General features: G+C 35.5%; 1 non-coding gene across 1 annotated transcript; it reads right to left on the bottom strand.

Annotated features, from left to right (window-relative positions):
- Positions 1–5478: 5478 nt before the first annotated feature.
- Positions 5479–5585, bottom strand: LOC136390170 (U6 spliceosomal RNA). The gene has a single exon (XR_010748605.1). It is a non-coding gene; the product is annotated as a U6 spliceosomal RNA (small nuclear RNA).
- Between the last annotated feature and the right edge of the window lie 7474 nt (positions 5586–13059).

Genomic DNA, 13059 nt, shown 5'->3' with positions numbered 1-13059 from the left:
ATCTCTTGCAGCGATATATTTGCTGATCTATCTCCACGGGCAAGGGAAATAAAAGACAGGATAAACAAACTAAAAAGCTTTTTGCACAGCCAAAGACAATAAGAACAGAATAAAAAGACAAACTACACAATGGGAGAACATATTTGACAGTATGTCTGATAAAGGGTTAATAACCAAAATTTATAAAGAACTTGTAAATCTCAACACCAGAAAGACAAACAATGCAATCAAAAAATGGGCAAAAGAAATGAATAGACACTTCTCCAAAGAGGATATACAGATGGCCAATAGGCATATGAAAAAATGCTCAACATCATTAATTATTAGAGAAATGCAATTTAAAACCACAATGAGATATCACCTCACACCAGCCAGAATGGTGCTCATCAACAAAACAACACAGAATAAGTGCTGGCGAGGATGTGGAGAAAAGGGAACCCTCCTGCATTGCTGGTGGGAATGCAGACTGGTGCAGCCTCTGTGGAAAACAGTATGGAGATTCCTCAAAACATTGAAAATCAAACTGCCTTTTGACCCAGCTATCCCACTTTTAGGAATATACCCCAATGACACTATAGAACGGTTCCAGAAGGAGAAATGCACCCGCATGTTTATAGCAGCATTGTTCACAATAGCGAAGATCCGGAAACAGCCCAAGTGTCCGTCAGAGGACGAGTGGATGAAAAAGCTTTGGTACATATATACTATGGAATACTACTCAGCCATAAGAAATGATGACATCGGATCATTTACAATAACATGGATGGACCTTGATAACATTATACGGAGTGAAATAAGTAAATCAGAAAAAAACTAAGAACTGTATGAACCAATGCATAGATGGGACATAAAAATGAGACTCAGAGACTTGGACAAGAATGTGATGGTAATAGGGTGTGGGGTGGAGGGGTGGGGAAGGGGTGAGGAAGGAGAGGGAGGGAGTGGGGGGAGGGTAGGGGCACAAAGAAAACCAGATAGAAGGTGATGGAGGACGATTTGACTTTGAGTGAGGGGTATGCTGCATAATCAAAGGTCAAAATAATCTGGAGATGTTTTCTCGGACCATATATACCCTGATTTATCAATGGCACTGCATGAAAATTAATAAAAATAAGATTAAAAAGATTATGATATAAGTCAAGGAATGTGGAAGTAGTATGTTTTATAAAGTGCTCTCAAAGAATTATTGTTCCTGTACAAGAAACTTTCACCTTTGAGATGAAATGCTTTTGATTTAAAATTCAGAGAAATACAGTTTTATTTTTAATAAATAAGTTTTCCCTTTGTTAGGAGTTACAAATTTTATGTATTTATGGGTACTTCTTACCACTTGATCTGCAATAATTTATTCTCTATTTTGTACCTCTATTTTGCCTGATGGCAAAAAAAGAAAAACACATCATGTCTATTACTCGTATAGTCTATCAGTTCAGAATTTTCTCTCCCCTCCTTTGTGGAATGAACTCTGGGGTATAAAAGCTGCATCAGGGGAGGGTAACTAGTTCTTAGAATTTGTGTAGATTATATATCTAACTTGGGCATTGTTATTTAGGGGCACAGAATGACGTCAGTCCTCCATGCTGGCATCCACAAAAATGTAGTTCTTGCTCTTTTTCTGTATCTTCTTTCTACTATGGCACCCCTTCTTTATAATCACAAGGCCCAGGCTTTTTTCTTTTTTTTTTAACAGGGACAGAGAGAGAGAGAGAGTCAGAGAGGGACAGATAGGGACAGACAGACAGGAACGGAGAGAGATGAGAAGCATCAATCGTCAGTTTTTTTGTTGCGACACCTTAGTTGTTCATTGATTGCTTTCTCATATGTGACTTGACCATGGGCCTTCAGCAGACCGAGTAACCCCTTGCTCAAGCGAGCGATCTTGGGTCCAAGCTTGTGAGCTTTGCTCAAACAAAATGAGCCCGTGCTGAAGCTGGCGACCTCGGGGTCTCAAACCTGGGTCCTCCACATCCCAGTTCAACACTCTATCCACTGCGCCACCACCTGGTCAGGCGACCCAGGTTTTTTCATAAGCCATTCTCACTCAGTTAACTTCCATATTCCTGGGATTCCTCTAGAGATAATCTGTTCTAGTTTGGTGTGCTCTGCCTGGCCATGGTTCACTGCAAGGACTAGTCTGGCAGTATTTCCCAGCCTGCAAAGATGGGGACATATATGTGCTATATGTGTTGCTGACAGTTATTGGGTCCGGTATTTACAAGCTCCACGTGTGTACTGGGGAGGTCTACCCTCAGGAATACTGGTATTCATGATGCTTTTTCTTTCTCCTCCATCTCTCTTAACCTGTGCCCTTTTCTCTATAGCATTACTACACATTTACGCTTCAACATTTGTGCATTCAGCTACTGGCTTATTAGTTACAAAATCCAGAAGATTGTGTGGGATGGGGGGATCATGTTAAACTGGTTTCCATTTAATGTATCTGAAAAATGGTGAATTAGTGCTAATGCAGGACACATGTTACTGAGTATAGATAAGGGACACTGTAATAAGTCCAGGATCCTCCAATTACTAGTTGTGTGAGCTTAGACCAGTGGTTCTTAAACTTTTTGAAGTCAGGGCACATTTAAAATTCTACAAATAATTGTAGGCACACTATATACAAATTTCTGAGAAATATGTTATAATAAAGTCAAATATTAAAGAAAAAATATAAAGTCCAAGTGTGCTTGCTTTTATGGTAATTAAATAAAATAAATATGACAAAATTAAATTTATTCTTACAATAAAAAACATTTTTATGTTACATTTTTTGAGTTATGCTTTAGAATTCATAAAAAAGAGAAGTTAAAAATAAGAAAATGACAAAATTATCTTTTGTTATCTTTTTATATACATAGATACATTCTTAGTAAGTTTTAGTAAACTCAGCAGGTACCAGAGTGAATGTGTTAAGTTTTTACATTCTTATGTTTATGAGAAACATGAGCCTGATGTGTCCAACAATTTCTTCAATGTTTGGGCATATATTTGAAAGGCAAACTCTCACTTCCTCATCAGTACATTGAAGAATTTCTCTCTTTATACTTTTAATTGTGTTAAGGATAGAAATTTTTAATTCACATAAATAGGATGTTGAAAATTATAGTATGTTCAAAGCTTTTTTATATATTGCCACATATTCTTCTTTTATAGAAATCCTTTTATAGGCTTTAAGAGACAATGCCTTATATTTAATCATCAATCCAAAACCTCCACAATGCATATCATCTTAACTTTACACCAAACAAAGGATAGAAGAAACTTGCCTCCAGTCTTTCTGGGGAACATAGGGGGGTAGTGTAAACAATCCAGCACCACAGCTTAACAGCCTTTTGCAACCTAATCAGGCAAGTGAGGTGGGGGGTTGGACAGACTGTCAGCTTCCAGCCAATTCCCCACACCTCTGTCCTCTAAAAATCTAAACTCCAAAAATGCTGTTGGTTTTTTGGTCCCCAACAGGCACATATTTCTCTGGAATACCACAGGGCACACCAGTGCACCCTGGTGCACACTTTGAGAACCACTGGCTTAGACAATCAAAAGATGTACATGGTATCAAACTGTGAAGTGTAAATGTAGGATAGAATCCTTTTTCTGTTTAACTTAAAGCTATGGTGTGTAGGTAAAACCTCAGTTAATACAAAAGTTTTTAAAGTCTGAGTTTTCATATTTTCCAAGGCAGTTTTGACAGAGAAATTATGTGATTTGAAAGAATATTGTAAAATTTGATCAGTTTTAATGGCCTGAATACAAAAATTTGTGTATGAATATGGTTTTCCTATATTATTCTCCATCTATAACTGTCATAAAATTGTTGAAAACATACTTTTTATAACATCTGGGTATATAATTAACTTATACTTTAATAAGATTTTAAAAAAGAGAACAAAGACAGAAGTGTGGATAAATTCAGGCAGAATGAGAAAACAGCTATTATCAAAAACACCAAATAAAATTGTTACTAATGGTACTCTAGATGTTGAGAGGGGTTCTCATTAAAATACTTAAGCTTACATGAATTTTACATGGCTAATAATACTCTAGAATAATTAAAATTATATGTTACAAAAAGCCTTTTTGTGGATAACTACCCAGAGCTCCTTTTTACAGTCTAGTACAAAACTTTCTTTAGGTTTAAAATTACAACTGTGATCTTATGAAGTATGCCAAGGGGAGTTTCATGTGTGCTTTGCAATATGCTAGTCTCCACCACAGTTTCTTGCCCACTGTGCTTGTGCATGCAATATGTACTTGCCTCTGTGTGGGTGAAATGGAACCACAGCCCTGAATGGGACAGTCACCTGGCCAGTTTGACACAAGTGGCAGCTCAATAGAGTTTCACTGGAACATTTATACAGTTTTAGGTAGTGGCCACCACCAGATTAGAAGGTAATTAGAATAAGTGAATTTTGTCTAGAAGCCAAGGAAAGAAAAGCTATCTGGCATTGAGATAAAAGAGGACGACTTTATTGTTTTCCCAGCCCTTGTACTTGCAGTTGGACTCTGCGGTGCAGTAGGGGAGGAAAATCATGCTCTCTCTCTCATGCCTTTGTGAACCCAGAACAAAGCAATTACATTTTTAGAAGAAATCATTTAGAAGACAACCAATTTTACTGCATGCATCCTGGAATCCAACAGCTTAACATGGTTCTGGTTGGTATAACATCTGTAAAATTTTGCCTTGGTTGCTGTGTGACTCCTAGTGTTTACTATCACTTGGTGGCAGAAACCATATGATTTAGTGCCTGCTGTGTGAGGTCCCTTGGGGCAGGCTGCCACCATCCTGGCCATGTGGTGGGAAGCAGGCCTCTGAGTCAGTTCTTCTTGAGGGGGGTCGGGGTGGGAGCATGGGGAAGAAATTGCTTCACAACAGCTGGGCAGACAAATGGTTAAGCTCATGACCTGACTCTTACAGTTCAGATTTCTCATTCTTCTAGCAAAAAAAAAAAAAAAATTATTAGCAAATGGAATTTTCTCTGCAAAGCTGGTCTCAAGAAATGGCATACAAGTAACCCTGAAGTAAATTTCTTATGACTTAATGAAAGATAATATAATATGCAATTCCAATGCATTGTTAACCTCAGTAGAATTGTTGCTTTGTTCTAACTGGCAGTGCAAATTGCTTATCAGGGTACAGGGATAACGTATGATGAAAAAAGTTATATAACAGCAGCTTTTTATTGATTTGGATGCAAATGCTTTTGTTTCTGGCTAAATATAAAATCCACAGTTTTAAAGGCAGTGAAAATCAATTAGATCACACTACAGCTTGGTATTAGGTGTTTCTGTGCCAGAAAGGTTGCCTTTTGCTTTAATTTATTAAAAAATTTTTCCACATAGATTTCTTTTATAATCCTGGGTTATTGCTTGGGTCCTCAGTCTTAAGTAATTCTGTTGGTTTTAGAATATAATAAAATTTACAATTGAATAAACTTAAAATATACTATTGGCTATATTCTTTTTTTTTTTTTTTTTATTAAAAATATGGAACGCTTCACGAATTTGCGTGTCATCCTTGCGCAGGGGCCATGCTAATCTTCTCTGTATCGTTCCAATTTTAGTATATGTGCTGCCGAAGCGAGCACAATATATTCTTTTTTTAAATACAAATGTTTATTGTTATTTTAAAAAGCAGTAACAATATTTTTAAAGTTAACTAATGCAAAGAAAGATATCATTTAGAAAGAAAGTTTATGCCAATAAAGTCATGTTGAATTAAGGCAACTCATTTTCAAACTCCTTGACAATTTTCTTCTTCTCTAGGTCTATTTTTACTAGCTTCATTTTGAGATCCTCAATTTCTTCTTCATAGGGCTTAACTCCTAAAGCAATTTTGGCCTTAAGTACTTGGGTCATTTCTTTTGTTTTTTCAAGGCATTTATCTGACTCACTAACTTGTGCTTGAAGTTTTGCTATTATGTCATTAGTCATCTCAAGTTCTATCTCCATCTTTATAATCTTGCTTTCTTTATGCACAGCACTTTCTTTGGCTTCACGTAGTAAAGTATCCAGCTCTCGAATTTTCTCTGAGTAGTTGTATGGTTCTTGATGTAACATGAATACTTTTTATTTTGTGATGGATATTCAAGTCATTCTTTTTTTATTAGTTTTAATGGGGTAACATTAATAAATCAGGATACATATGTTCAGAGAAAACATCTCCATATTATTTTGACATTTGATTATGTTGCATACCCCTCACCAAAAGTCAAATTGTCTTCGACATTTTCTATCTGGTTTTCTTTGTGCCCCTCCCCTCACCCCACCCCCTCCTTCTTCTACTTCCTCTCACCCACTCCCTCGGTAACCATCACATTCTTGTCCATGTCTCTGAGTCTCATTTTTATGTCTCATCTATGTATGAAATTATATAGTTCTTACTTTTTTCTGATTTACTTATTTCACTCAATATAATGTTATCAAGGTCCATCCATGTTATTGTAAATAATCCAATGTCATCATTTCTTATGGCTGAGTAATATTCCATAGTATATATGTACCAAGGCTTTTTAATCCACTTGTCCACTGATAAGACACTTGGGCTGCCTCCTGATCTTTGCTATTGGGAACAATGCTGCCATAAACATGAGGATGCATTTCTCCTTTGCAAACTGTGCTATGGTGTTCTTGGGGTATATTCCTAAAAGTGAGATGGTTGGGTCAAAAGGCAGTTTGATTTTAATTTTTTAAAGAATCTCCATATTGTTTTCCACAGTGGCTACACCAGTCTGCATTTCCACCAGCAGTGTAGGAAGGTTTTCTTTCCTACACATCCTCACCAGCACTTAATCTGTGTTCATTTGTTGATGAGCGCCATTCTGATTGATGTGAGGTGATATCTCATGGTGGTTTTAATTTGCATTTCTTTCTTTTAAAATAAATTTTTATTAATGTTAATAGGATGACATTAATAAATCAGGGTACATATATTCAAAGAAAATATGTCTAGGTTATCTTGTCATTAAATTATGTTGCATACCCCTCACCCAGAGTCAGATTGTCCTCTGTCACCCTCTATCTAGTTTCTCTGTGCCCCTCCCCCTCACTCTCTCCCTCCCTCCCTCCTGCGTCCTCCCTCCCCCCACCACTGGTAACCACCACACTCTTGTCCATGTCTCTTAATCTTGTTTTTATGTTCCACCAATGTATGGAATCATGTAGTTCTTCTATTTTTCTGATTTACTTATTTCACTCCGTATAATGTTGTCAAGATCCCACCATTTTGCTATAAATGATCTGATGTCATCATTTCTTATGGCTGAGTAGTATTCCATAGTGTATATGTGCCACATCTTCTTTATCCAGTCTTCTATTGAAGGGCTTTTTGGTTGTTTCCATGTCTTGGCCACTGTGAACAGTGCTGCAATGAACATGGGGCTACATGTGTCTTTACGTATCAATGTTTCTGAGTTTTTGGGGTATATACCCAGTAGAGGGATTGCTGGGTCATAAGGTAGTTCTATTTGCAGTTTTTTGAGGAACCACCATACTTTCCTCCATAATGGTTGTACTACTTTACAGTCCCACCAACAGTGGATGAGAGTTCCCTTTTCTCCGCAGCTTCTCCAACATTTGCTATTACCCGTCTTGTTGATAATAGCTAATCTAACAGGGGTGAGGTGGTATCTCATTGTAGTTTTGATTTGCATTTCTCTAATAACTAATGAAGCTGAGCATATTTTCATGTATCTGTTGGCCATTTGTATTTCTTCCTGGGAGAAGTGTCTGTTCATGTCCTCTTCCCATGTTTTTTTTTGGATTGTTTGTATGTTTGTTGTTGAGTTTTATGAGTTCTTTGTAAATTTTGGATATTAGGCCCTTATCTGAGCTGTTGTTTGAAAATAACATTTCCCATTTAGTTGGCTGTCTGTTTATTTTGATATCAGTTTCTCTTGCTGAGCAAAAACTTTTTATTCTGATGTAGTCCCATTCATTTATCTTTGCCTTCACTTCTCTTGCCATTGGAGTAAAGTTCAGGTATTGTAATGCCCCCAGCTTCATTCTTTTTCCTTAGGATTGCTTTGGCTATTCAGGGTTTATTATAGTTCCATATAAATCTGATGATTTTTTGTTCCATTTCTTTAAAAAAAGTCATAGGAATTTTGATGGGAATTGCAATAAATTTATATATTTCTTTGGGTAATATGGCCATTTTAATTATATTTATTCTTCCTATCCAAGAACAAGGAATATTTTTCCATCTCATTGTGTCTTTTTCTATTTCTCTTAACAATGCCTTGTAGTTTTCGTTATATAGGTCCTTTACATTCTTTGTTATGTTTATTCCTAGGTATTTTATTTTTTTTGTTGCAATCGTGAAGGGGATTATTTTTTGAGTTCGTTTTCTAATATTTCATTGTTGGCATATAGAAAGGCTATGGACTTTTGTATGTTAATTTTGTATCCTGCGACCTTACTGTATTGGTTTATTGTTTCTAGTAATCTTTTTGTGGAGTCCTTCGGGTTTTCGATGTATAGGATCATATCATCAGCAAAAAGTGATACCTTTACTTCTTCTTTTCCGATATAGATGCCTTTTATTTCTTTGTCTTGTCTCATTGCTCTGGCCAGAACTTCTAGAACCATGTTAAATAAGAGTGGAGAGAGTGGACAACCCTGTCTTGTTCCTGATTTAAGGTGGAAAGTCCTCAGTTTTATGTCATTTAATATGATGTTGGCTGATGGTTTATCATATATGGCCTTTATCATGTCGAGATATTTTCCTTCTATACCCATTTTGTTGACAGTCTTAAACATAAAATTGTGTTGTATTTTATCAAAAGCCTTTTCTACATCTATTGATAAGTTCATGTGGTTTTTGTTCTTTGTTTTGTTGATATGGTGTATTACGTTAACCATTTTATGTATGTTGAACCATCCTTGAGATTCTGGGATGAATCCCACTTGATCATGATGTATTATTTTTTTAATATGTTGTTGTATTCGATTTGCCAGTATTTTGTTTAGTATTTTAGCATCTGTATTCATTAGAGATATTGGTCTGTAGTTTTCTTTCTTTGTGCCATTCTTGCATGGTTTTGGTATGAGGGTTATGTTGGCCTCATAAAATGTATTTGGAAGTATTGCTTCTTCTTCAATTTTTTGGAAGACTTTGAGTAGAAAAGGAACCAGGTCTTCTTTGAATGTTTGATAGAATTCACTAGTATAACCGTCTGGGCCTGGACTTTTATTTTTGGGGAGGTTTTTAATAGTTTTTTCTATTTCCTCCCTGCTGATTGGTCTGTTTAGGCTTTCTGCTTCTTCATGACTCAATTTAGGAAGGTTGTATTGTTCTAGGAATTTATCCATTTCTTCTAGATTGTTGTATTTGGTGGCATATAGTTTTTCATAGTATTCTACAATAATTCTTTGTATATCTATGATGTCTGTGGTGATTTCTCCTCTTTCATTTTGGATTTTATTTATTTGAGTCCTGTGCCTTTTTTCCTTGGTGAGTCTTGCCAAGGGTTTGTCAATTTTGTTGATCTTTTCAAAGAACCAGCTCCTTGTTTTATTGATTTTTTCTATAGTTTTTCTGTTCTCTATTTCATTTATTTCTGCTCTGATTTATATTATCTCCTTTCTTTGGCTGGTTTTGGGTTGTCTTTGTTCTTCTTTTTTTAGTTCCTTAAGGTGTGAAGTTAAGTGGTTTACTTGGGTTCTCTCTTGTTTGTTCATATAGGCCTGAAGTGATATGAACTTTCCTCATATTACTGCTTTTGCTGCATCCCAGAGATTCTGATATGTTGTATTTTCATTTTTATTTGTCTGTATATATCTTTTGATCTCTGCACTTATTTCTTCTTTGACCCATTCATTTTTTAGAAGTATGTTGTTTAGTTTCCACATTTTTGTGGGGTTTTCCCCCTCTTTCTTGCAGTTGAATTCTAGTTTCAAGGCTATATGATCAGAGAATATTCTTGGTACAATTTCAATTTTTCTAAATTTGCTGATATTGTCTTTGTGGCCCAACATATGGTCAATTCTTGAGAATGTTCCATGTACACTAAAGAAAAATGTATACTCTGTCGCTTTGGGATGAAGTGTCCTGTAGATATCTATCATATCCAGGTGTTCTAGTATTTTGTTTAAGGCCACTATATCTTTATTGATTCTCTGTTTGGATGTCCAATCTAGAGCCGTCAGCAGTGTATTGAGGTCTCCAAGTATGATTGTATTTTTGTCAGTTTTTGTTTTAAGGTCAATAAGTAGCTGTCTTATATATTTTGGTGCTCCTTGGTTTGGTGCATATATATTAAGAATTGTTATGTCTTCTTGATTCAGTGTCCCCTTAATCATTATGAAATGACCATTTTTGTCTCTGAGTACTTTTTCTGTCTTGTAGTCAGCATTATTAGATATGAGTATTGCTACACCTGCTTTTTTTTTGGGTGTTGTTTGCTTGGAGTATTGTTTTCCAGCCTTTCACTTTGAATTTGTTTTTATCCTTGTTGCTTAGATGTGTTTCTTGTAGGCAGCATACAGTTGGATTTTCTTTTTTAATCCATTCTGCTACTCTGTGTCTTTTTATTGGTAAGTTTAATTCATTTACATTTAGTGTAATTATTGACACTTGTGGGTTCCCTATTGCCATTTTATAAATTGCTTTCTGTTAGTTTTGTATCTTGTTTGATTCTTCTCTTTTGTTTTTCTATCATTTGTTTTTGTTTGTTTGTATTCCATAATTCTTTCCTCTGTTGCTACCTTTTTTAAGTCAAGTGTTTTTATGGTGTTTTTTTCAAGGATGGTTACCAATAAGTAATGAAAAGGGTACCTACCATATTCATTGTAGGACCCTATCTTATGAGTATTTCTGCACTTCATCGTCCTTTGCTACTGTTAATCTCCATCCTCTCCCCCCTTTTTTTCTTTTGTTGTCACAGTTTAAGTTTGGTTTTATTGTTTTCTTGGTGGAGCTGTTACTTGTGGTTTTGTTTTCTTTTGTTCTTTGAATCTGGTTGGAAAACCCCCTTTAGTATTTCCTGGAGTGGGGGCTTTCTGATGATAAATTCCCTCATCTTTTCTGTATTTGTGAATGTTTTTATATCTCCTTCGTACTTGAAGGATAGCTTTGATGGGTATAGTATTCTTGGCTGAAAGTTCCTCTTTCAGGGCTATAAATATTGGGGTCCACTCTTTTCTAGCTTGTAGAGTTTCTGCTGAGAAATCTGATGATAATCTAATAGGCCTTCCTTTATATGTTGTACTCTTCTTTTCCCTAGCTGCCTTGAGAATTTTTTCTTTGTCATTGGCTAGTGTCATCTTCATTATGATGTGCCTTGGAGTGGGTTTGTTGGGGTTAAGAAAACTCGGTATTCTGTTTGCTTTTTGAATTTGAGGCTTTAATTCTTTCCACAGGCTTGGGAAGTTCTCGTCTATTATTTGTTTGAGTATATTCTCCATTCCATTTTCTTTCTCTTCTCCCTCTGATATACCTATTATTCTTATGTTATTCTTTCTGATGGAGTCAGACAATTCCTGTAGGGCTTTCTCATTTTTTATTATTTTTGAGTCTCTTTCTTCTTCTCTCTGTGGTGCCTCAAGTTGCTTATCTTCTATTTCACTAATCCTATCTTCTATCTGGGCTGTTCTATTAGCTAAGCTTGTTACCTTGTTTTTCAGCTCGTGAATTGAGTTTTTCATTTCTGTTTGATTTGTTTTTATAGTTTCAATTTCCTTGGTAATATATTCTTTGTGATCATTGATTTGTTTTCTGATCTCCCTAAATTGCCTTTCTGTGTTTTCTTGTATATCTCTGAGTATTTTTAAGATTTCTATTTTAAATTCTCTGTCATTTAGCTTTAAGGCTTCCAATATGTTAAATCTTTTCTCTGTAGATTTTTCCACATATATTTGTGTTACCTCTCTATGTTTTGTATCCATAATATTCGATTTTCTTTTTTTATTGGCATCTGTGGGTGGTCTTGTTGATAGCACTAATTAGAATTAATAAAGAATAAAAAGTAAAAAAAAAAAAAGGAAAACACCCCACACAAAAAAAACAGTAATAATTTATTATTTCCCCCTTTTTTTCTTTCTTCTCTTCCCCACCTCTCCCCTCCTTAGGGAAATCTTGTGATGACCTGTGAATTATATTATGCTAAATGGAACAAAAACTGCCTATAATGGAGGGCCTGATTTGGGGTGAAGAGTTCAAGGGGCAAAAAAGGGAGTAGAGACCTACTAACTGCAAAAAAAAAAAAAAAAAAAGGAGAAAATCTTAGACAAGCATAAAATGATTTGCTTGTAAGTGATGGTCAACTAAGAGATATAGTGAGAGGGATAAGAGGGAAACAGAAAAAAGGAGGAAAAAGATAAAGAGAAAAAAAATAAAAGTAATAAGTAAAAATCTGTTGTATTAAGTGGAGCGAAGACTAAATACAATGGAGACCTTGGATTGGGAGGAATGCTAGTGAGTTAAAAAGCAACGTAAAAATTACCCAAAATGCCAAAAAAACAAACAAAAGAGAACCAAAAACAAAAGCAAAACAAAGAAAAAAAACACAAAAATCTTGAGTCCCAAATTAAATAATTTGTTCGTGATTGGGGCTTGAATGGGAGGAAAAGTAAAAGGAGAAAAGAAGATACGAATAGAAAGGAAAAAATAAGAAAAAGAGAAAAACAAAGGAAGAAAAAAAGGAAAAGAAAAAAACAAAAGGGGAGAGAGTGAGAGTTAAGGGTTTTGGAGTGTAACCCTAAAGGAGAGTAACGATGAAGAAAAGAAATAAAATGTAACACTCATGGGTAGTGTAGTTCAAGAAAAGGGAAGCATAAGATGGGCAGAGAATAAAAGGACCAAGGTGGAGGAAATAGAAATAATAATAATAAAGGCAATAAGATAGAAGAAACAAACAACAACAATGAAAAATTAGTGGAACAAGTTATAAAGTCTGTGGATTTTTCTTGATTTTGAGAGGTTAACTTCTTCCTTTTTCTTTTCTCTCCCTCTTCCTGGTCAGTGACTCTGTACCCCAGGCTCTGCCCCTGTGTCACGCTTAGGTAGGGATTTGCAGTTGATGGGATTCTATAGCAATGTCATATAATTGGCTTTAGTCTTGC

This window comes from Saccopteryx leptura, chromosome 1, assembly GCF_036850995.1.
Source record: "Saccopteryx leptura isolate mSacLep1 chromosome 1, mSacLep1_pri_phased_curated, whole genome shotgun sequence".
NCBI classification, from domain to species: Eukaryota; Metazoa; Chordata; class Mammalia; order Chiroptera; family Emballonuridae; genus Saccopteryx; species Saccopteryx leptura.
This window is presented reverse-complemented; position numbering and strand designations above follow the sequence as displayed.